At 39.0% G+C, this 24,370-nt stretch overlaps 1 protein-coding gene and 1 pseudogene across 3 annotated transcripts in view; both read right to left on the bottom strand.

The window, feature by feature from the left end:
* rab27b (RAB27B, member RAS oncogene family) overlaps window positions 1-24,370 on the bottom strand; it is a 75,245-nt gene that overhangs the window by 15,786 nt on the left and 35,089 nt on the right. Inside the window, exon 1 of one of the 3 annotated variants that reach the window (XM_019276211.2) lies at window positions 24,061-24,187. The exons of the other annotated variants lie outside the window; for them this stretch is intronic. The gene's annotated coding sequence lies outside the window, so the exon portion shown is untranslated. Of the gene's footprint in view, window positions 1-24,060; window positions 24,188-24,370 lie in introns of those variants that run through there. 3 annotated transcript variants of the gene reach the window in all.
* On the bottom strand, window positions 1,209-24,195 carry LOC113745491 (ras-related protein Rab-27B-like; annotated as a pseudogene).

The following is a 24,370-nucleotide window of genomic DNA, read 5'->3' as shown; positions in this document are numbered from 1 at the left end:
TTGGCCATCAGGCTTTCATATGGTTGTGAGTCACAACTATTTAGCCACACCCCCCCCCCAAGCTGTCGGGCAGGTTACTTGTTGGTTGACCTGGCTGTACGTTGCCCAGAAAAAATAAATTACTAAAAATAAGTATTGGTTGTAAAAGCCCCAAACCTGTTTGTTGTTTCTGTCTTTATTATCGCGTTTTGAAATCTGTTAGATAAACTTAAAGCTTATACTTTTTAACTTGCAGTATCTGATGTAACTTTTTGAAGTTCCCCGGCGAGTTTACATACTTCCTGGACCAGCAGTTGTGCTGGCTAGCTGGAATGACACCGGGAAATAACTTTTACCGTGTCTAACGGAAGTCATTTACTAAGAAAGCAATGCACACAGTCACATACTGTGTGTCTGTAATGTATCTGTTTAACTTACTGCTTATGGTAAAGGAAGCCGGCTACAAATCCATGATATCATGAATTTAGGTCTTTTCCTTTGGTCTGTTAAATTCAGAACAACATATTTGTCATTGCTTTACGTAGATTTTTACTGCGAAATGAAGAGTGCAAGACAAAGCAGTTGAACTGCCAGTTTAAGAGATGTTGAGATGTTAATTGCGTATCAAGTGACACAGCAGTTTTTAGTCCTTGTGTGTGTGATGACGTTTATAACCGTGTCACCTTTTCTAGGCAAAATCAGGACTGTGTGGAGGTGAAGTGACTCAAGAGACCAGAGATTCAGATGAAGTGAACTTTCTCTTGACTCATCATGAGACTGATAACTGCTGCCTACACAGTTAATGCAGCCCCGCTACAGCGTTACAATCATTTGTGCCTCTCTAATAGTGAGACCTGTCCCATTTTCAGGCATTGTAGGCTGCGAGCATACAACCAGCTACACTACATCCATGATATAAATATATTAAGAGTTTCTAAGAGAAGTATGAAGTTATTCCATTATTAAGGCAAAAATAACAAATACACAGTCTCATCACTTTAAAGCCGAGCTCTGGAACATCCATTAGACAGTGCGTTAGCTGACCTGAAAGACTTTAAATTACATAACATAGTGGTTATGACTGAATTTTACTATTTAATAAACATCACAGGTGGGCATAGTCTAAAGCAAAAGTGAAAAGAGCATATGAATATTAAGTTAAGTCAAGAAACATTAAGTAATCCTTTCCCCAATTAAAATATATGCAACACAAAAAGAGTAAAAGAAACCTACCCGTATTTATCAGCCAGCTCCTTGGCCTGTTTCTCCTGAAACCTCCCGCTGGTCGGCCAGGTCCGCCTTGTTTCCAACCAACACAATATCTGATTCTCACAGTAGGCATTGGCCTGTAGCGTCCTGGAATTCCCAAACACAAATAAAACAAACAGCAAACAAATGAGATGTGCAGATTTATTTTTACACAGCTGAACGTGTAACACTACATCAGGAGAATGCTGTAGAGTCACCCTAAAGCTAAATTAATACAGGATCTAAACACAAAAAGAAAACATGACACTTACTCATCCAGTTTCTGACGTTGAGGAAGCTCTGCTGGCTGGTGAGATAAAACATCAGCAAGAACCCCATGGCATCCCGGAAGAATGCCGGTCAGGCTGCGAACCTGGAACACACAGGAAACGATTTTCTCTCGAAATATGAAAGATATTCATCACTTCTACAACGGGGCTCAGGTTTTTGTCGTTCAAAACTTAATAGAAATATTATCTCTCAAATGTAATGCACCAAGTGCAAAAGTCACTTGCACATTTCAATGCGTTAAACTCATGGCGTCTACGCTGCAGGAAAATTGCAACAAAACGAGTCACAGTAGAAGAAATAGTCCAAAGAGTGGCTTCAGTTCATGAAGAAAGATGACAACAGTGCTCATAAATGTCTGCAAAATGATAATGTTGATGTATGTGAGTAACAGTGGAAATACCAGCAATACACTAAAACCACAAGCTTAAATTCCAGGAATGGCCATGTATCTGCTTTACAACTGGGGTAAATATAATATGTTATATAACATTAGTATCATTCAGCCTGATCAGACGATCATAAAACAGCTGCATTAATGACAAAACCTGTGTAGGCCTACTGTATTTTTTTAAAACGAAATGAAAACTGATTGCAAAACATCCTTCCCACCAATCATGAATCATATTGCAACACTATAAAGAAAAATACATGATTGTTTTGCCATTATTGTCCAGCCCTCGTGGTATTAGCAATTCCCGACTCTCTGATGTTGGTAGATGAAATCTTCAGGCGAACAGAAACAACTCCACATGAATGACATGCAACAGTTTCTAACAAAGTTATTATACCTGTTTTTTTTGTATGGCCAATAAATTCAGAACTTTCAATCAGGGCAAAACAGCTGTAATGCTTAGCTATGATTGGCTTAACGACAACAGTTGTGATGAGACTTTGTGAAGTAGTCTGCTCAGTGACATGCTGGCCTTCTGGGTGTGACACCCGACAAGGAGCTTAACTTTATGTAAACATTACTGATGAAGCTTTATTGGCAAATATGTAACAGATGGAAACAGATGGAAAAAAACGACTAGGTGCTCAATCAAAATGGTTAGTTTATAAAATAGGAATTTGCTGCGTTAAACTGAGCTGAAGGAAGTAGTTGAAATTATGTAACTAGCAATGACTCATCCTGCAATGAGTCATCGCGGCTTTTACAAACACATTCAACAGATCAAGGCCAGATCCAATTACAGACTGCCCAACATATATGTGACAGACACATGTATATATGGGTAAGAAGACACACATATACACTTATACACACACATATGTCACTGGGACTGATCTGTTGTTTTCTCCCTGAAACATTCAATCTGAATACACCTGCTACATTTCAGTTTACACATCTCACGTTTTGAGTAAAACCAACAAGCCATATGTTGACTATGACCACGATGTGGCAATGTGACATTTTAAGGTCAGAATAGAAAATGAGATGTCAATCAAGCAAAACATTCTTCTTCAGTCTTAATTTTCTTTCCATCAAGACACACTTGTGTTTCTAAAGAGACCTCCGGTTTTGTTGTAAAAAAGTGGACTCAGTATAGAGAATGTGAGCAGCCAGTTGTAAAATGGAAAAATAAAGACTCCGTCCCCGTATGACGAGCAGCCCACCTCTCCTGTCCAGCTGTGTCCCAGAGCTGAGGTGAACCTTGAAGGTTTTCCCTGTGGTCGTCCCATTGGGGTTGGATGCCGTGTACACCTGAGGAGAAACAAACAACACTTTGTTTAGTGTTTAGTTCACGGAGGATGATGAGGGGTGTTTCTTTCTCATTTGGAGAAATGGAATGAACAATTAGTAGAAAGACCTCTCGGCGTAAAGCATCACATTCAACAGCCCCAGAATGACCATAAAGTTGAAGCAACACCTCCTCTACATCAGCTTCAAAGCATCTGAACATATAACCTGTATAAAGAGGGATTTATTGCAGTCACAGGATTTTAATGTCGATATCCATCATAAAACTGTCATCTACAACACTCTTCACAGTCCAATCAAACAAACAGGTAGATTTATTAATCAGGGTTATGTTGTTAGATTGCAAAAATCAGCCCAGATTATGTTGAAAATGTGTGTTCAGATATATGTTACATTACCAAGGTTATGTCTTAAATTACACCTCTCAGGTGCTAGTTGTAGTAATGGTGACCTAACTAAGTTTGTTTTTATTGTTAATGATGATTCCTGGATAATGTTTTTATTCAATTTTATTTACATTAAAAATGGAAGAACAATGTTGAGCGCTCGTCCACGCAGCCTTTGATTAAAACATTAGCAGCAATATAGTGGTCCCTCATTTATCGCGGGGGATGCGTTCTAAAAATAACCTGCAATAAACGAAATCCACGAAGTAAGGTTAACAATTATTAAGGCCGTAAAAACCCCTAAACCACACACTTTTATACACCTTTTACCGGCATTTTGTACAGTACTCCCTTAGCCAATTTAGGACGCAGAACACAATGCGCGTTCATACTGTACAGTACGCTGTAAAAAAAAGAATGCAAAATTACACAAAAAAAATCCCGAAACAGCGAGTCCGCAAAAAGTGAACCGCGTTTGCGAGGACGACTGTCTTCATACAAGTCATTTGATTAGAACTTTGAACATATTTGCAATGAACATGTTTTGAGATGTTTAAAAACAAAAATAATGTTTGTAGAACTCAGGGTTTTGTGGCTGCGTCCATTTTTTTTTTGTGATTTGTGTATATTAAAAGAACAGTTAAGATGCCATATTTTCAATGTTTGATTTTGAATAATCCCAAAGTGTTCAGATGGGATTTATTTGTATTGTAATACCACAGATTTTGTTACTAATTACTAATTGAATTCATAACTGACTATATTGCAAAGTAACTCCACGCCCTGCAAATACGTGCAAGAAGAGCTGAAAGACTGCATGCTCTTTTGAACTCTCGGTTGTTGTTTGCGACGTTTTTATGAGATGTGAAGTCACGGGACTCGTCTGAACAGTGTGCTGATTCTACTGAGTCCAGTCTGCTCTGCCTGCTGACTAGCTAACGCTAACTGGTCGGCTGTCTGCAGATATCAGGCTGACGTCAAGTAGTGTGGGATTACCTGTATTTTTTTAATATGCATAACAATGACAGCCTTGAGGTGGTGCAAGATGTACAGATTTATTCTCCTTCCACTGTCTTTTTGTTGATATGATGTTTCAATAAATGTTTTTACGTTGTGTTTGGGTCATTGCCAGTCTCAAAAAGGTTTAGCTATGTTGCATATTCATGGAAGATCACTTTGAAAGGTTGTAATTCTGTTTTCTTGGCGGCAGCGGAGGGAAAGATTGTTGGTGTGACACCTTTCTACAATTGTAAAACCTTTCGTTAAGTATTATAAAGCACTTGTGCAGTGTTTTATATCTGCACAGCCTTTTAAACTCAAGGATCTGTTACTAACACAGAACCTCCAGGATCATATTTCATCATCTCATCGGTACGTGAAGAACATGGCACCAGTAACACCCTCTCCACCACTTTCACTGTTGCGAGTATCTCAGCTGTCTGACTAACAGACCAGCCGTGATCTGGACAGCGATCCTGACTCCTGTCATGATGGACTGTCGTGTCTGCAGCTGGTTGTGTTTGAGACTCTGCGGGAAGCCTCTGGGCTCATTCACACCTCTGACTCTTCCAGATGAGACACTCTGTCACGTTCTCCGACTCTTTAAAGCAGCGTTCACGCCGATCGAGTTCAGAGCACTTAGTCTGCACTCTGGGTGTTTTCAGTTCAATTTTCCAGGTGATAACTGACTCTCAGTTACGATGGCACTTGTATAATGTGACAGTGTGAGTCCTCTTAGTGAGACCTGTGGTGCAGTTTGTTCTTGGGGTTTACATCTGTGATACATCCATACCTTTCTTTGCAGAGTATAATCACATTTGTGAAGTGAAAAAAAACTTTTCATAAGCATCAATGTTAAATGTCTTCACATAAACAGCTCTGCAAATAAAAAAATAAAATACTATGAAGGTATTACATTAATGAAATCACCAAGTATCCCGAAACTAAACATGCTGGAAAAAGGATGGGTGTTCAAGGTATGGCAGGTCTGAATGGACTGGACTGCATACTGTATTTTTTGCAGTAACAAAGCCTAACTAAACATCTAAGAGAAAAGTAGATGGCTTTGAACTAGGAAAGAAACAAAACTGCAAATATAGATATTTTTATTATGCTGAATTGCAGTTTTTCCTGCAGAAAGGTAATATATCTATAGGTATCAAATAACCCCCCCCCCCCCCCCCATAAAACAAGATAAAACAGATAAAACGTATTAGAACTGGAAAATAGTGGTGACTTAAGAGATGTGATTTAGGGATGTTACTGATTCTGCAAATCTCTACAAGCCCCTTCGGGGGGGGTTCAAGCTGAGAGGCTCATTTTTGTCTTCAGCCGAAAAAAACAATGCAGGGAGCTGCGTTGGTGGTGACATAAAATCTTATCCAGGAAATCCCGCTTGAGTAACGATGAATGTAATGCTCACAGAACGGATTTTTACTACTGAAGTTGTCATGGTGGCATTTGCTTTATCTTTTGCTTTGCAAAAAATGGCACATCCTCTATGGAGGTCAACAGCAGCCAACGCGGAAGCACCACAACAGCAGTTTCTCACATGTCCACTTGAGGCTGGCTACAAACAAATCAGTCTCCTTACTGTAAGTCCCCATGTTGAAATGTCCAACTTCACAGCAGTAAAACTGTTTCAGCCTGGTACAACTGTTTTGGTCTCTATGCTATTTCCCCCTCCACAAACACTGTACTGGAGGGTGATTTTCAGGCTCAAAGTGGCTCAGAAACCTCTGGGTGATGCCACACTTACATTGTCATTCTATATACTGTCAGTCGTTACAAAGCAACCACCCAGGAATGTGCATTTGCATGCAACAGCCAGATGATGTTCACCTTACTGACGGAATGCATTGTTTTGTCGGCGCACCCTGCATTAACACCTAAGCTGTTGTCAAGTCCTTGTCCTACAGGATACACCTACTACATGGACACATGTTTAGGCCCAAACCTCTTTGGTTAGAGTTGAAAAAGTCATGATTTGAGTTAAGGTACATGTACGTTCACCCAGGAAGTTATCTCATGAAGTGAATTGGGTGTTTAGTTTGAGTCCATTAGCTGCTTCAATCTAATCAATACAGTCTTTAAATAAAAAAAAATATGTTCACTATATTTATCTCAATGTGCAGAGATTTGGCTTCAGCACAGCTTACCAAACCATCTAATAAACTTCCTGTTTGGGAGTCATGTGACTTTTGTCTGGTCGGTGGCCCTGAGGACGAGCCACTGACATCATTGAACTACAGCTGTGATCACACATGTCTGCTTCTGTTTGACTCTTGAAAATGTGGTGTGATCTTAACACACACACACACACACACACGACAGACACACAGAGGAGGTGAGGAGCAATGATCAATCCTATGAGTCATCCGGAGCAGTGGGATTAAGCGGCATTGTCCGTAAAGTATATCCGTCGTGCGAAGGACTGACCAAACCAAAGCTCGCCCACTCTCTGATTCAGAAAACTGCTCTTACACTCAGACGTCTGGATTTTTTCATGAAAGATTACAGCAACAGAACTAAATCTTATTAACAGTTAAAGCGGGTACTCAATCCTTTGAGTATGAAATATACACTAGAAAGGTGGCTGTCAAAGTTATTACACCAGTTATTGTTCATTTATGTGGAGCTGCAGCTCACTGCTGCTCTGTGCAAAGTTACAATCTGTTCCCTAAAACGCACTATTTAACACATCCTAAACAATGCCATGGACAATAGCAAACAGTTTTTCACCTAAAACAAAATCAATACCAGTGTAAGCATTATACTATATTTAGAATGTCTTTACCTTGCCATCGCACAGCCCTTTCAATGGGAAGCTGAAGTGTTTATAATAGTCTCTGCTCTCTTCAAAGCCAACAGACTTCATTGAAAAAAAGCATTATTTTAACTTGCATATATTTTTGTCAATTAAGTCAGGTGGCTTTGGAAGTAGATATATATAACTGATTTTTTTAGTGGTTAAAATATGTTTTGTTGCCAACCCCATCCATGGCAGTGCTATGCTAAGGTCCTCCTGTCTGCTTCTATTGTAGGTAACAGACTGACTATGGTAATACGTCATTCAACCCCACTTAAAAAACAAAACTACACTATTCCTTCCCCTGGACCAGGACATCCCTACTACCAGACTTTGACACTTCTGTCCATATGCTCTTATTGGAACTTTAAACAAGTTGGCTGTGCTCATATCAGACTCCAGCAGAGATGAGGAACAGACTACCGAGTTCTTCTTCTTTCTAACTCCACACCTGCTGAGTTTTTCTTTCTCAAACAGACAAAGCAATTTATCAGACTTCACACAGTTTTCATTTTAACCTTCATACAATGGTTTCCAACCCTGCGGTCAAGGTTTTTCTTGAAACTTGGGAACCTTGCTCTAACCCCTGATTGCCCATGACAGCATCAGAGATTGAGGCAAAGACCACGATGTTTCACTTTAGCAAACTGGAATAGCAAAGACGGAACTGCCATTTTTTAATACCACAGTAATTATTTGTTAGAAAGTACCATCCCATCATCTGACTGATAATTGATCCTGGTATATTGCTGGATCTGACCCAGGTTTGAGCTCCTGTACACGTTAGAATAATGATTGTGACTCAGCTCAGCAGCAGCTGTGAGGAAAAGCAGCAGAAAATCCCAGACCTGACCTGACGCACTGTTTTTTCTTTGATAAGTACAGCCCAAAGAATGCCTGGGCAAATGACACCGTAACTATGGCAACCGAGTCTGCATCATTGCTGTGTTAAAGTGGTGTGCGGAAGTTGTTTAGTTGGATTGAAGTTAAGTGTTTAAAAACACAAATATCTCAAACATACCCGACCCACCACCCGCCCCCACCCACACACACACCCATTGCCTTGGATCAGAACTCACCACTCTCTTTTCCCTGAAGTCGATGCCGACTGTGGTGATGAACTTGGGGTTGAACTTGTTGTCTGTGTATCGGTAAAGGAAGGTGGTCTTCCCCACGCCGGAGTCCCCCAGGGCAAGGAGCTTTATAAGGTAGTCATAATCCCCATCAGTCATATGATGACCGCAATAAACCTGTGGAGAACAAACAACATATGTTAACATAGAGACACACACACAGAAACTTGTAGCTGAAATTTGTACCGGCACTCTGGGTATGTGTGTGTGTGTGTGTGTGTTGTGGTGTGTGTGTGTGTGTGTGGTGTGTGTGTGTGTGTGGTGTGTGTGTGTGTGTTTTACTACCCACTGCTGAGTAATGGGACTGTGGTCAGGGGGTCGTCCTGACCAGAACATGACTTTCTGGGAAAATTGTAACTTTCTATATGTGTGCTGGCATTAAGTGTGTGTGGGAAGAGAGTGTGTCTTTACGTCGGAGTATAAGATCGAGCAAACAAGCAAGAGAGGCACTGAGTTGTAGTCTGGGGTCTGTTTGCCTCATGGCTAAATGTGGTACATTTAGAGAGAGGATCATAAGACTCTAATTCACTCAGCTGAGAGGAAACACGTATAACACTGTGCTTTATTACAGCGAGAACACTGATTAACCAGGAGCTCTGATCTCCTCACAATAAACTCCCTGTACCTCATGAATGGGGAGTGACCTATTCACTGATCTGACAGGGAAAAGATGTACTACACTTTATTTAACCAGCACTCAATCCATAACATATCTCGAATCACGTTAGGTTTGTATAGCTATTTAAAGTTATCTAGAAAGTTTAGTCACACAATGTTACATTCGTTTTTGCTACATGTTTGACTTCTTCTTCTTTTATCCCCGTACTACCTAATGTAAGAGCCATTCAATGTCTTGCTCAACAACACACAACATATCAGAAGAAGCCAATCCTGTCCTCTACCATCCAAACTGCAATGGTTGTCATACTGTATATACATACACATATTTACTGATGTGATGTTTTAAGCAGCCTTTTACAAACACCATTACCCATAAACCCATACATGACTCACTAACTTACCACAGTAACATGCAGTTAGCAACTTTAGAATATTTACATGCTGTAGCAACCGATAATGTAATAAAGTCCAATAATGTAATACTTGCCAATGACGTAATAATTTGGGCCATTTTAAATGTAATAAAACCAATAACGTGTAACATTTTGCCAATAATAATCAAAATAATGACATTATTGGCTGGTCATCATGTTATTGGTGTAGCATTCAAAAAAATGTTGTTCATATACAGAAATAGGATTGCATTTCTTGGAATAAATATTATTTTGCAGTTTTTGTGCAGTTTGCTCATCAGAAATAGATATAGTGGATGGCATAGTCGTCATTCATTAATGAAAGTGCTATGCAGCACTCTCTCCTTAATTATGGTTGTAAGAGCCAATTTGAGAATACAAAATCTTTATTTAGAATATTGTTATATATTTGAATATTATGAATATTTATATTCATAATTTAATGTATGGAGGAATATTATTTAATTTATTAAAGTCCGTGTAAAGCCATATTAAATTTGTGTTCTGAGTTTGTCAGAATAAAGAATAAAGTGTTATTAACCACCCAGCCAAAGGTATTTTGTGACTTTGGGTTATACAAATAAAATTTGATTTGATTTGTAGAAAACCTGGAATGTTTGTAGTGTGATCAGTCGGTCAGTCAGTCATTATTCCCTGAGGGCCGAAACCATGAACAGCAGCTCGGTCAGCTGACAGCACAACCCACAGCCACCCTGACAACCATCAGCAGAACCAAATAAAACAGAATAATGTAGAGATATATTTCAGAACATATGTTCAAAAAGAAGTATTTAACAAACAACATGCCTGTCAATTCTGACTGCCAGTTACTGTGTTTGAATGCACCAAGTGATTTTTCCTTTTGTGTGTGTGTGTGTGTGTGTGTGTCTCCTACATGGTGTCCACTATGTTGAACCACCAATTTTCTACAGTAGCCCTGGATGGACAAACTAAATTCTGACATTTTACATTTTTCGTTTGTTGCTGAAACCAAAAGATTGCAATCTGCAACTACACCACTAGATGCCGCTTAATCTTACAAACTGTTCGTTTAAGTTATTATACTCATATCTTTATTTTCCTTGTATCCCCAGAAATTAGGTTGTCACATACTGCAAACACCACATTATTATGCTGTAGTACAAAACATTGGATCCGGTTCTATGAAAAACATAATGCATAATACATGTGTTTTGTCTAAAGGTGGTCGACGACAGGCTGTCATCTGACCTCATGCTAAAACTTTTGGACACAGTACACTGTCGTACATTTTGTTTCTTCTTCTTTGGTTGTTGGTTTTGTTTTGTTGTTGTGCTTTAATTTTAAAAACAATGTTTAAAGTTTGTTCAGATCGAACGCTCAGGGAATTTTCATTTGCAGTTCTTACCCACCAACACAGACTGGTCTTCACCAGTGTGGATCCACTCATTTGCATTGACTTTACTGTACATGCATATAGTTGTAAAAGTGTTCCTCTGAAACGCCAACATAGTATGTACTTTATTTATACTGACCCAGCTGCTAGTTCATTAGGTACAGCTAGCCTACACAAGACCTAATGCAGTCTGATACAACAACCAACAATGAATCCTACTCCTACTAAAATGTTCAGTTTTTGTCGCACTTGTTCTAAAGTTGTAGATATAGGTGTATCTAATAAAGTGGCAACTGAGAACAAACAGAAATACCAGCACGTATGCCAACTAGAAGTAAAAAATGGTTCACAGCTTTGTTACATACAGGTTATGTAGAAAAGGTTTTCCCCGGAGTCTAAACCTCTCAATAACAAGCAAGAACAAAACCATAAAACACACAGGTACATTAAAAATGCAGGAGCCATCAGCCACAACAGGAGGGAGAGAAGAAACAAACAGAAAGAGTGCAAAAAGGAGAGGACAAAGTCTTTGAACATGACTTGAGAGTTTGTGTGAGGACACACTATCAGTGTCACTATCAGAACGTCTACCAGGAAGTTGTGTTATGCTCTTCCTCCTTTCTTATCGTTCACATCTGCCACCACTACTTCCAGTCACATCCTGTCACGCAAAGTCTGCAGATTAATAAAAAGTTCTGAAGACATGCTCACGTACAGTCACTCTCTTATTGAATATTAACAGTTTCATTTAGTATTATTATAAGTTCCTAAAGCATGACACACTGTATACATCCACAATATAGATAAATAGATACCATAAATACACAGCACGGACCTTTACACTGCATTACACCTTACATTACATTACATACACATACTTACATTATATCATATCACAAAGAAACCACATTAACACCTAAAGCATCAGATATGAAGCAGCATGTTCCTCTATATCTGCAACTTCATGATGTCACTGAATGACCTCAGAGCTCCACAACACTTGCACATTTAAAACAGTGACTTCCTGTTATGGAAAAAAACTGGTCCCATCAGTTCCCAGATATTTGTCTCATAGTGGTTTGATAAATATATGACGAGCTGGCAGAGCATTCTAAATAAAGTACGAGCAAACAAGTGTCATGTTTGCTTGTACTTGCCATGCTGACAGCTCTGTGTGGGTGTACTTAATATAGTGGTGACTGAGCTAAATGCTGAACAAGTGAGGGGAGTATCCTGTTGATCTTCTAGCATGCTTGCATTTGATTAATAGCACTAAACACAATGTACAGCAAGGCTGATGGGTGTGTCATTAGTTTTGTAGGATGATGAGATTTCAGTCTGAACAAAATTAGTACACTGACTGACGGAGCAACAGACATAACGGCCGACCCTGCCACCTCTATAGGCATTGTGTCATAAACCCCAAACCTTCCTCGTCATTCTGTAGCATAGCAAGGGCAGGGGCTCAATGTCTGCTTGACTCCATTTTTCCCCCATTAATCATATTTGATACATAGATGGACCAGCTTTTCCATGCTTTGCCAAGGCAGTTCTGTGGTACCTGATTTAAATCCATATGATATATATAAAAGTATCTTTGATCTTATAAAACCATTTTGTTGCTCTACATCACTGGATGCACATCACGATTATATAATAATGATAATAAATAAAGATAATATAGAAGCATATCCACATAGTGTACAGTAGTTTGTATTGCATTGTGCTTTTGCAATCAACAGGTCACATCCTACACTGAACCGCTGTATAAATCAGCTCCAACACCAGAGAAATCTACACCCAAAGAGGAGCATAAATCCTCCCGTCAGACCCTGAGTGTAATTTCCACCATTCAGTGCTGAGCTGCCCTAAACACACACAGATTTATTACACACTGTGCATTCAATCTGAACAGAGCGAGAAGAAGTAGTGTGTACAAATATGACTCCATTATGAGATGAGAACTCAAACCCACTGACCTTAGCAGGCTGGCTTCACTCCATAGCTGCTTACATAATGTAAAAGACTGGATGTCCCCTAACTTCTGTAATTTAATTTTGACAAGGCAGAGGGAGTGACCGGTCCTGAACACCTTTCAAAGCAAATACAGCCTGGGCAACCTTACTCATTTAAGTCAGACACTAAATATCTGAGTGTTATCTTTGAGCAAGGCTGAAGCCTGATGTCTGTAAAGAAATTCGTCTTTTAACAACTGAATGTCTCCAAATTTCTATAATTCAGTAACAGAGAGAGAGAGCTATGCATGATTATTTTAATGGACATCATTGCAATAGTTGCCTTTCTCTTTTAGAATTCATTTTAGTACTGGTACAAATCTAGTACTGCTTGTATCAGTGCATTGGTAAATGCATGTTCACAACACAGGGATGCAATGATTATAGATTTTAGACAACTCACAGATTCACACTTATTGTGTGTTATTTTATAAAAATGAAGGAAGAAAAAGAAATTGAGAACATCTATTGAGACGATCAGTTGGTTGAGTTTGATGGTTTGATCTATACATTCAATAAGTGCGTCATTGGTTGAGTTATTGTTTCTTCTTTATTTCTAATGGTTTGATCAATAAATGCATCACAGTGAACATAGCAGTCCAAATACAAACCTGATTCCAAATCCTGACTTCTCTACTGTTCCAGAATCATCCCAAAACATTGTCTGTGTCCCAGGTGCTGTTTTTATTACCCCTCCGACAATGGAACGTCCTTAATTTCAAGCACTGACTTAAAGCCCAACTCTGAACTTAATTAACTCACTCAGCATCATTCATTTTGCAGTATTGTATTGGCAAATAAACATTTTGACATGCTGATGGCACTAGAAGAAATGTCAAGGGATCACCAAAGTCATTAGTCATTCTGAGGACCATGAATTTCCAGACCATTTCATTTATTGTGAGTTGTCTTTTCTATACAGCTGTTTACTGTATTTTTTATCACATGTAGCTGTTTTAATGTTTCTTATGTCTTGTCTTCTTTGCTTCTTGCATAACAAGTAAGCTACTTAATGAATAAACTATTACTATAATCATAACGAATTAACAGTAATCTGGTTTGAAGAGAGGTTCTCAAGTCTTAATGATTCAGGCTGGAAAATAATTCAAGAGACAGAGGAACAAAGATGATTGTTCATTACTTTTCATGAAATTGTTTTTCAATCCAATCTTTGGATAGTCTATACTAGAGAGGGAGAGAGAGAAACAACCCGCGGTACTTACCCTGTTACCCTCGATTCCTCATTATCTAAAAATGACTGCTGATGAGAAAAGAGGGTGTTGTATCATAGGGATTCATTAGATCTTTATACATAATGCAACTTTGATCCTTTAATTTAATCAATAAATAATTCATATCAGTTTAATACATTTTCATCCAAATCCAAATTAGATTTTCAAATTAAATTTATTCTCAGAAGACCAGATTACGCTGAGCAACAAAAAAAAAACAAACATGCAGCAACATGTTAGTCTTCACAGCTAAAAATGACAGGAGGGTTTTGGTGGAATTTAAAAGGGGTCCACCAGTTAAACGCTTCCACATAATCAGTACAGTCTTTCAGGTTAGTTTTTAAATCTAACAAGACTGGTTGGGACAGAGAAACATCCCAAGAAAAGCTACATTGATATATATATATATATATATATATATATTTAAAGATTTTCATTCTACTACTGAACGCAGCAGAGAGAAGTCAAATACACTCAAATCATGAGAGTTAGGCACCATGTCTTTAAAAAGGCAAATCATGGATAACATAAGGATTATAGAAACAAGGCATGAGGACAAGTAGAGGTAGTTTGATTCAACTCTGAACCTGGCTTTATTTATCATGACAACAACAACTTGGCTACAGGTGGAGATGTTCAGCTCTTGACATACAAAATGAGAAAGATCGATTTTGTTGCTTGGATGAAAACAAGTTGTACGTATTTCAGACATATCTTCTCAAGCTGTTGTTTAAAAACCTGTTGCCCGATAATCTGTTTTATAAAAAAGGTCAGCAGACATTTGGCGGAGACCTTTATGTTTGACTGTTGCGGCCTATGAATCATCTTAAACAGACCAGACAGCTGATTTGGTTTCCATCAGTTGTGTGGACTCTGCTGAGGGCCTTTGTCATTAACCAATCTATTCTCCAGAGTCAATGATCAATAACCGCTTACATGGATGAAGATTGACCCTTGATTATCCAATTTGTCCGGGCGTTCTCCAGGTTCTAGATTGCCCAAAACCTTTTAGCATTTCAGACCCACTTAGCAAAACAGTGAGGCACATTTAAGACAACCCAGCAGAAAGATCAATGAAGTGAATCTAAACAGTCAGGCGGCCTCGGGTGTATTGCTACTCGCCACAAAAACTGCAATTACTGTGAACACATGATTGGTCACGAAAGCTTGCTCTGTCCAAAACTGGTTTTAAAGTGGAACCACAGAGGCTTCTGGCAATGGATCAGATAAGATACGACACAGGTGTACTGTATTTATTTATTTATCCATCTGTGAGTCCCACCAGGGCTTCCTCTATCGCTCCCTAATCCCACAGCACGAGGTTGGCTAACATCTTTACAGACAGCACACACAGCTGGATCTGAAAGGTCAGCATGGATAATGGGATACTGGGAGGCAGAAGAGGAGCGATGACGAGATCAACGATGGAGATATATGCCTGTATAGCAGGTCTAGAACAAGACTGAGATATTAAAAAGCACTGGTTATCTAAATTATATTAATGACACAACAATCAAGCACGGGTGAGAAGATGATGATGACTGGTCTGTCCTTTCATCCATTCAACTGGCACCAAATCAAGTTACAGTATTGCCAAACTCTTGTCCAGATGATACATGAGACATGATTTCTTGTGGATACTCTTGGTCTCCAGAGGATGAATCCTAATGATGATGATGATTGATGACCTGACCTTTCAACCAGGGTGATCATCAGGTGGAAAATGTGTACAGTTTTGCTAGTTGCTCAGTTCTTTGAGCTAAAGCCCAATAATGAAATGGCCTACTTGTGTCTCAACAACTACACATAAGGACCAGTGACTGAACAGATTGTGTTTACAGTACTGCAGTAAAAACCTGTGACATTTCAATCAAAACCAATATGTTCTACTGTTCTCTGTCTGTGAGATCCAGCTCACGACTTATCTAGTTCATGAAAGCAATCTGGTGCTTTGCTGCCACACAGAAAGTGATGTTTTTTTCCAATACAGAAGAATAATTCTGTAGTTCTTATCACTCATTCACTGGGTCTGGCGATCCTCCAACTTCCCCAGCCCTACATCTTACCCAATCCCACAAAATAAATTGGAGACTGCAAACACACAGGGGGCTCTATCGAGTCATACTTCTGTCTTGATAGAAATAACGAAACACATTCAAGTGCGGGACTGAAATTCTACTGAATACAGCCACATTAAACTTGAGCAAATACAATCAGAACAGAACACTGAACTTCAAAATAATGTGGGTGAACACTAAGGAGCATTGTGCCACAAACCTGCAGGTCTTATGATTCCAATAGTCCAAATTCTTTTTGGTTTAATCCCTTTTTATATTTTTTATAGTTGTGGACTAGCTGTGGTGAAAAACAAACAAGCAAGTGTGGGATAGCTGAGTGCATCGTAGCTATTATATCACAAACACTTACTGAATAGAAAAAGAGAGGCTGTGTTTAAATTCTGAAAACTGGAATTCACATCAAATGAACAGCTAGAGTATTTTATTTTAGATGACTGACCACTCTAGCATTCTTATTGAAGTACAAGCACATGGTCCACTTGTGGTTGTTAGCTGTGGTCTTCCTCTAATCTTTGACTGGATAAATAATGTAAAAGAGCGAGGAGGGATAAAGGTTGATTGAATCGGTCTCTTTGCAAATCTGGGTGTTTTGCCAACGTGGACAGGATCCGAACTGGAACTGGCTTTGGAAACTCAGAAAACTTGGTTGATGACAGTACAGGTATGACTAATAATGTTGCTAATAACACAGTAAGTCTATAAGAAATTATTCATAAATAAGAAATATATAGAAAAAAAGTCAGGAAGTCATGTTGATGTTATAGAGTCTGACAGCTGTTGGAATGAAGGACCTGCGGTAACGCTTCTTCTTACATGGTGGAAGCATGTCCGTCTGTATGGATATGGCTCTTTCCATTTGACTGTCCACAGTACAGTAAGTCATATTAGTGAGCCAGTATACACAACACCAGGGGCCAATCTATTCTATAGAGGATCATGTTCAGTTAACATCCCCTCTTACTCCTCAGGGTCAGGGTCTTACAAAGCTTGGAGATCTAGTTGATGGCCAGACCTTATTACAGTATCCTTTCAGCAGCTATGGCTTACAGGAATGTTATTTATTTTAGCTATTCAGAGACTACTTCATCAAAAAGATACCACATTAACAACCAATAGTGCCACCTAACATGTAGAAATTGTCTTGTATTGGTTTTATAAGTATGTTTTAAAAAAGCATTAGTGTAATAGAGCCCTAAATACCAACTCCTCTGTAACCTGAAGTTATACACAAGCCTGGGAGACAGACTTGGGCATCGCTATTAACGACCTAGATGGGGAGGAAATGCTATGAAAATAGCTAAATGTAATCTACTCAGTTTAGAATTGTACATCTAATACATATAACACCTGCTGTCAAACAAAATGGATGCTAATGCATCTCCTCTCTCCTTTGAGTGTCAGATTTAGAATTCCATTTATTGTCTCTGGTCATGTGTGAGAAGCTATTGGTCGACAAAGCATCTTCTGGGTTTGACATGACAGGTATTATGGCATAACTGTTGGTTATTTTCGGTGTTCCAATAAACCTCCTGTGCCTCCCTTTTGGTTTCCAGGTGGTCATATTAAAAATATCAACACACACAATAGTAACACATTAGTTTATTCAATCCCTTGACTTTTTCCTGCTAGGAAGGAATAATATTTAGCTTTAAACCAAGAATGTTCTTCCAATAAATTGTGGCACAATTTTATAATTGTATCTGTATTTTACCAAGTACACTCATGCGGACACTTTCTGTAAACTTTGGGAACATATTAGACTTATGCTGTCATCTTCTTTATTACAATGGTTTCCTAAACAGGTCTTGTTTGTTGAACGTTTAATCATCTATTCTGTTTGTACTCAACTTAATTAGGTCCAGTCTGCGCTCTTCTCAGTTCTGTTCTGCACAGCACATTCCTTCTGTATTTGACTCTTGTTTGACTGTTCTCTCCCATATTCTGCTCAGTTGTTTGCCTTAAATTCACTCTGTTTCCTTGCACTGAGATGGAGAACATGTGATCAGTCAGCTGACTGAATTTGTGGTCACAGTGGAGCAGTAAAACACACGCCATCATGACCAGCTGGAGGGTCTGCTGTGCTCTCCGGTATGCTGCGTCTTGAGGCAAAATTGTTCGGTCTCAATGCTTCACTGCTAGAGTATCTTCACTTTCAATGTTTTTATCATTGGCATGACGTTACACTGTTTAGTGGCTCATATTATGTTTGATTTGCATGCTTCTGTTTTTACATTTTCTGTCCTTAAATTCAGTCCCAAAAAAACTGTTTTTCCATGTGACTGAAGTCTGCATACCAAGCAGAAGCGTTCACTGTGTGCAAAATCTAATAATCACTACAACCCTGGTTTGCTGCTGCCTCAATCTAATTAAGGGTTTCTTTGTGCAAGCTGTTTCTGAAACCGTTTTAGGTTCTCGTGATCCCTGCTGTTTACAGTTTTCGCGTGTTAAATTCCAAGAGCTGGTGGAGCTCGATGGTCGGTGTTGTGGAGAAATTGCTGAAGTCAAAGGTCAATGTTGAGTTCAGGAGGGAAGAAAGTGTTCAGGAGCCTCTGATGTCTTATGCTGTAATATTTATTGATGATTGGCCAAGGAGAATTAGAGACACTCTCAAAGTATCAGCAGTGCCTGAGTCGGTCTCATCCTGGTGGATAGACTTTAAACCTCAAGATAACACTACAAATACTATACGCCCAGAATTAGTCAAAGAGAATGTTTTTACCCATGGAGGTGTTATTGTCAGCACATTCTAGTCTGGAGACACAGATGTCTGTTTATGCAGATTGGAACGTCAATGGCAAGCTATCTATTATGTCTAGGAAGGCAGCAATAGGTCTCTTCGACCCTGGCCACCACAGTGTTCAGATAGGCTGGCACCTACTGTTCCCAATCAAAGCCAAACAACTAATACTGCTGAGGACCTCAAGGCCCACACGTGACCTTGTGTAACTTAAGGATAGAACATTCCATAACATTCGGCTGTTACATAGAAAGTGATGGTATATTTCTACTAGCTATTTATTCTGTTGTTTTAGTAGAACCAAATCTAACACGGTCTCATGTAGACTCCATGCTAAAGACAGAGAGAAACCAATCAAATTTATCCACAAGAACAATACTCCATTTAATCAACTGTGTCAATTTGTAATCTCTAAAACCTCCAAACATCATCTTTGCCTTCAGAAACTGCCCTTTCTGAAGGCACAGGCCGACTGACCAACTATGAAATACATATACAAACATATACACAAATATACTGTGCATCATCATGTAAGATGTTCACAGTCACTCAAATCCAAGACTATGAGAGTTTACAAGGATATAACAGTTTCAAACTGTCATTTCACTTTGGCATAATTAATCTCATCACTTTCGATCACTGAATGGTGTCTGCGAGGGAAATTGGAAATCTTTTAACCTTTGACCCCAAGTTACTGGTTCATCCTGTCACTAATTTGACATGAAAGACAACAGTGTAGGGTTCAGAGTGCATGAGTGAGTTTTATCACTTTTTATCATCTAAAAAACAGAGACAACAAACAGCAAAACTGCGCCTCAAAATAAATACATCTGTAATATTTGTTGCATGAGTGATATTTAAATATCGCCGTTACAGTCAGAATCAGATGACACCGCATGTGCGTTGGTGTTCACTCGTACGCACACAGAAATTTCACATCAACACTTTCGGTCACATGGTGTGAATGCTGCATTTGCGCTTCAAATGACAAAATTTAAATGACAATATTAAAATGATACATTATTCCTCTGCAGTCAAACCAGTTTTAAGATCACACGGTTTAACCAAAGAAACTGGGTTTGGTTTTTCTTAGTGTGCCCTGGATGATGATTAAATATAGAAAACAAGAACCAAACTCAGCTCTAACTGTTGTTCAATTCATTAGTTTTATACATCATCAACAACAGGTGAGTTCAACAGTATAATTAGTGTGTTACATGATATGTCTGGTACAATGAACTTCAAGTTCAAAGTTAAAGGAAAGGACTGAATGAATCAGCAGTTCCTTTAGAAAATGAGAAGGTCTTTTCAAAATAGCTCACAAATGTTTGATTGTTTGACTCACAATAGTTGGGTAATGTAGTTTTTTGCATTCATTTCTTAAACAGGAAATGCAGTAGTTTAATTTATGTCGACTATTTTCAATTCTTTAAACTTTCAATTCTTCAAAAGACAAACAATTGAGCCTGAAAGAAACTGATCATAGTTATGTATCAGTCAAGTGATGTAAGCGTCTAATTTATCTAAAATACACCAGGAAAAAGAATCCTTAGTTGTCCTGATGTTCAAGTTTTTCTTGAATTTTTAAGCATCTTTGACTTGAACATTCAGTCCAGATTGTATTTCACAATAAGGTATTAAGCTGCTACTATGAGATTAAATATGACAGCTAGCAGGGATAGTTCCTCTGCAGACGTTAGCTGCTGATGCTGATATCCTGCTCTGTGGATTACTTACTGCCCACAGGAAATGGTTTACACACCACACTGTCCACAATCATCAGTGAAAACCCAAATGTCAGGAAAACAGAACCACACACAGGCACGGGCATGAGTCTGAATACTGACAGTGAAGAGAATTATAACTTTTTTTTTTTTAGGTGAACTGAAGATTGCAGTCAAATCTGATGACCTTACTGATTTTCTGATGCTTCTACCTATGTAGCCTGTTGCATATTTATATGCCCATGGTGATATGGTTGTGTCAGTGCTGAGTTTGTAAAGGTATAATTAATGGAAATACTCCACTATACAATGTCTACAATGTCCACACTTCTCTGTCCTCCACTATGAATAGACAGAAGGCAGTTTTACTAATACGTCACATGCCGGACTCATTAAAGTCAGACACAGAGAGGAGAAAGGGGGCTATGAGTTTAACATACGACTTCTTCAAAAACAAAGGAAGCTGTTTGACACAACTACAGCTGACACTTTGGTAACTGGTCTGTCAATCAAGTGTTTCACTGTGTGACATTTTTAACTTTAAGTCTAAAAATGTTGAGTCTTTTAGGCATTAGTTCTGGAAAGCTGGCTAAAATTGGACTCAATAAAACCTCATTATAGTAGAAAGTAGGTCTTCCATTATTAATAAAGTGGGTTTATTGATAAAAATAAGCCTGCGAGGATGATTAATAATGGCATTTTTAAATCCTTAACATGTTTTTCCTTTCTTTTAGTGCTTCAAAATTTGGCCAAGAGCAAGATGACAATACTTAGATGGCTTAGTGTTGGCTAACCGCAGGGGGTTTCACAAACTAGAAACACACTTATTGTTATTCTAAATTTTTCAAAATGGCTTCAGTGTTTTTACCATTACACACACATGCTTAAGTTAAATATTTACCTTCTCTGCTATAAATCATGAATAAGGAAATGTCTAAATGACAATATTAAAATGACAATATTATTCCTCTGCAGTCAAACCAGTTTCAAGGTCACACTGTTTAAACAAAGCAACTGGGTTTGGCTTTTCTTAGACTTTCAGTGCAGTTCACATCATATTCAAACATGAAAGAGTGTGCCCTGGTCGATAACTAAATATTCCAAACATCAGAGAAACCTGACTAGAGTACAAATTCAGTTGTAACTGTAACATCCCCAATGAGAGATAGATTCAACAGTGATTTACTGTGTTATACGTCAAGTCTGGTGACACACATTTATCAAATTAGCTCACAAATGATTTAGGTTGGCTGATGTTTGTCTTTTTTTTTTCTTAATGGCGACAAATCCAATAAAAAGAGCTAAACCAGTCATGTGTTATTCTGTCTCTCAGCACTCTGACAACCTTACTTTCTCTTGCTCTCAGTCCCAAAACCATCAGCTCCTTCTGAAAACATAAATCTTTTAAAGCAGCTCACAAATGTTAAATGTAAATGTAAATGTGATTTCATTTTTAGAAATGACTCAGAATTTTTACAAAACAGCTGGCACTGTAGTTTTTAGCCTTAACATCACTCAAACGAGAAAAACAGTAGTTTAATTGATAGGGAATATTTTCAGCAGTGGATTAATACACGTGTACTCTAGTGAGTATTTATGGCAGCAGGACGTTGTATTTGGGACTGACTGCATTCATGGCAATGAAGGACCAAGTCACCCACTGATGTGGTGATGTGGTCTTAAGAATAAGCTAGCAGGCTTTAGCTATACATCAATACAGCATAACAAATTTGGTAAATGGTAAATGGACTGTACTTATATAGCGCCTTTCTAGTCTTCCGACCACTCAAAGCGCTTTTACATCTCATTCACCCATTCATACACTGATGGCATTGGCTGCCACGCAAGGTGCCAACTGCTCAACATGAGCTAACCATTCATACACATTCACACAAGCAATTTGGGGTTCAGTATACATGCAGACTGGAGGAGCTGGGGATCAAACCGCCGATCATCTGATTAGTGGACGACACGCTCTACCTCTGAGCCACAGCCGCCCCTATCCTTGGTATCGGTCTATTCATGTGTTTCGCTGCTTTCCTGGAATGAAACTAGGAAACTAATTCTTCAGCGATCCAGTGATGACATCATCAATTGACACAGCAAAATGAATCCGTTTGTTCTTGCAAAATATTTGGTTATGCAGGACTACCTGGTTAACTACTCTTTGCCGATATTTCAATTAGCCAGGAGGTGGAAAAAGCAGTAGAGCCAACATGCCGGCGGTCAGGGCCGCATATTTTGGGCTTCAAATCAGCGCTTTGGAAACCTGCGGGTGAGATCACTCACATAGTCTGTTCTTTAAACATGTCATTTTCATTCCCAAACAATACATGAAGTTCCCACAACATTTCTAAAAGACATTATTCACCATTGACTCCCACTGACTCAACTTACCCTGCAAGGTCCTTTAAATGCAAAAGTGAACATGCCCTAAAAAGATATAAAGTGCTGTCTTTTGTTCTTCTTCTTCTTCTTTTTTACACAACAGCAGGAATTTAAATCTTGTTTTAAGCTGCTGTACCATCGAGAAGTCTGTCTACACAACACTCAAGTTTATGCTTATCAAACATTTGCCTCTTTTAAAAAGGCTCAAAGAAGACAGATCAGCTTCTTCTCTTTAGGTGCAGCTTTCCTGAAATTCTTAGCTCACGTTTGTGTGTCTTTGTGATGTCTCTTTTACTGCACAGCTACTGTTAATAAATAACAGTAATAAAATGAGGGGAAAAAGTGTATTTCTTGCAGTATTACAAAATGTGCTTTGTAACAAGAGGACCTTGTATGATAGTATAAATTTGTCTGACAAAGTCTGACAAAACATCTTCATATTATCTTGCTATTAATTAATTTAATTCATCATTTCACTGAGGTTAGTCTCGCTCTATGTTTACTTTGTTCAGCAGCTAAAAGTCAAACTGGTGCAACCAAATCCATCCGAATAATCTCTCAACAAAACAACAAGCTGTGAGCTTCCTGCTTTCCTTCAGAACATCACCACCATCATGAGACCGAGCATGAGAGAAAATTCATGACCAGCTTCTCCAACAACACACAACAGGAGGATGTTGCAGCTGAGTGCGACCACACACTGACAATTATCAACTTGTAGAAAAGGGTGTGATTACGTTCCACAGCCAAAGATGCAACAATATCATATTTCTGTTAAAAACTCTCTTTTTTGGGTGTTTTCGTCTCCACATCTGTAAAACCCTCCCCGTCTCTCCCGGTTCACCCTGCAGCATGTCACATGTCTACAAAAGTCAGCAAACAGCTCGGAAATATTCCTTAACAAACATCCTGTTGAGCGTCTGAGCTCCTTACCTCTCAGTGGCTCCTCAGCTGATTTAACAGAGTGAGAGATCCTGAGGGAGATACAAGCCGTCCAGAGCAGCTGACCAGCAGCCCCGCATTTACACCCACCGACTGGATGACCGACTGACTGACGGAGTGGGTGAGTGGGAGGCAGGATGACTGGATGACTGACTACCATTCAGCTGGAGGCAGCAAAGCAAAAAGGCCACTCCCCTTGCTGACCAGCTGACTCGCTGCCTGGCTGGAGGGATGGATGGATGGATGACTAGTTCAACAGCTCTGCCTTGTTGACTGTCTTGGTGCCTAACTTGCTGACTGA

The sequence above is a fragment of the Larimichthys crocea genome, unplaced genomic scaffold (genome assembly GCF_000972845.2).
Source record: "Larimichthys crocea isolate SSNF unplaced genomic scaffold, L_crocea_2.0 scaffold82, whole genome shotgun sequence".
In the NCBI taxonomy this organism is placed as follows: Eukaryota; Metazoa; Chordata; class Actinopteri; family Sciaenidae; genus Larimichthys; species Larimichthys crocea.
Note: the sequence above shows the minus strand (reverse complement) of the source record. Positions and strands in the feature narration are given on the sequence as shown.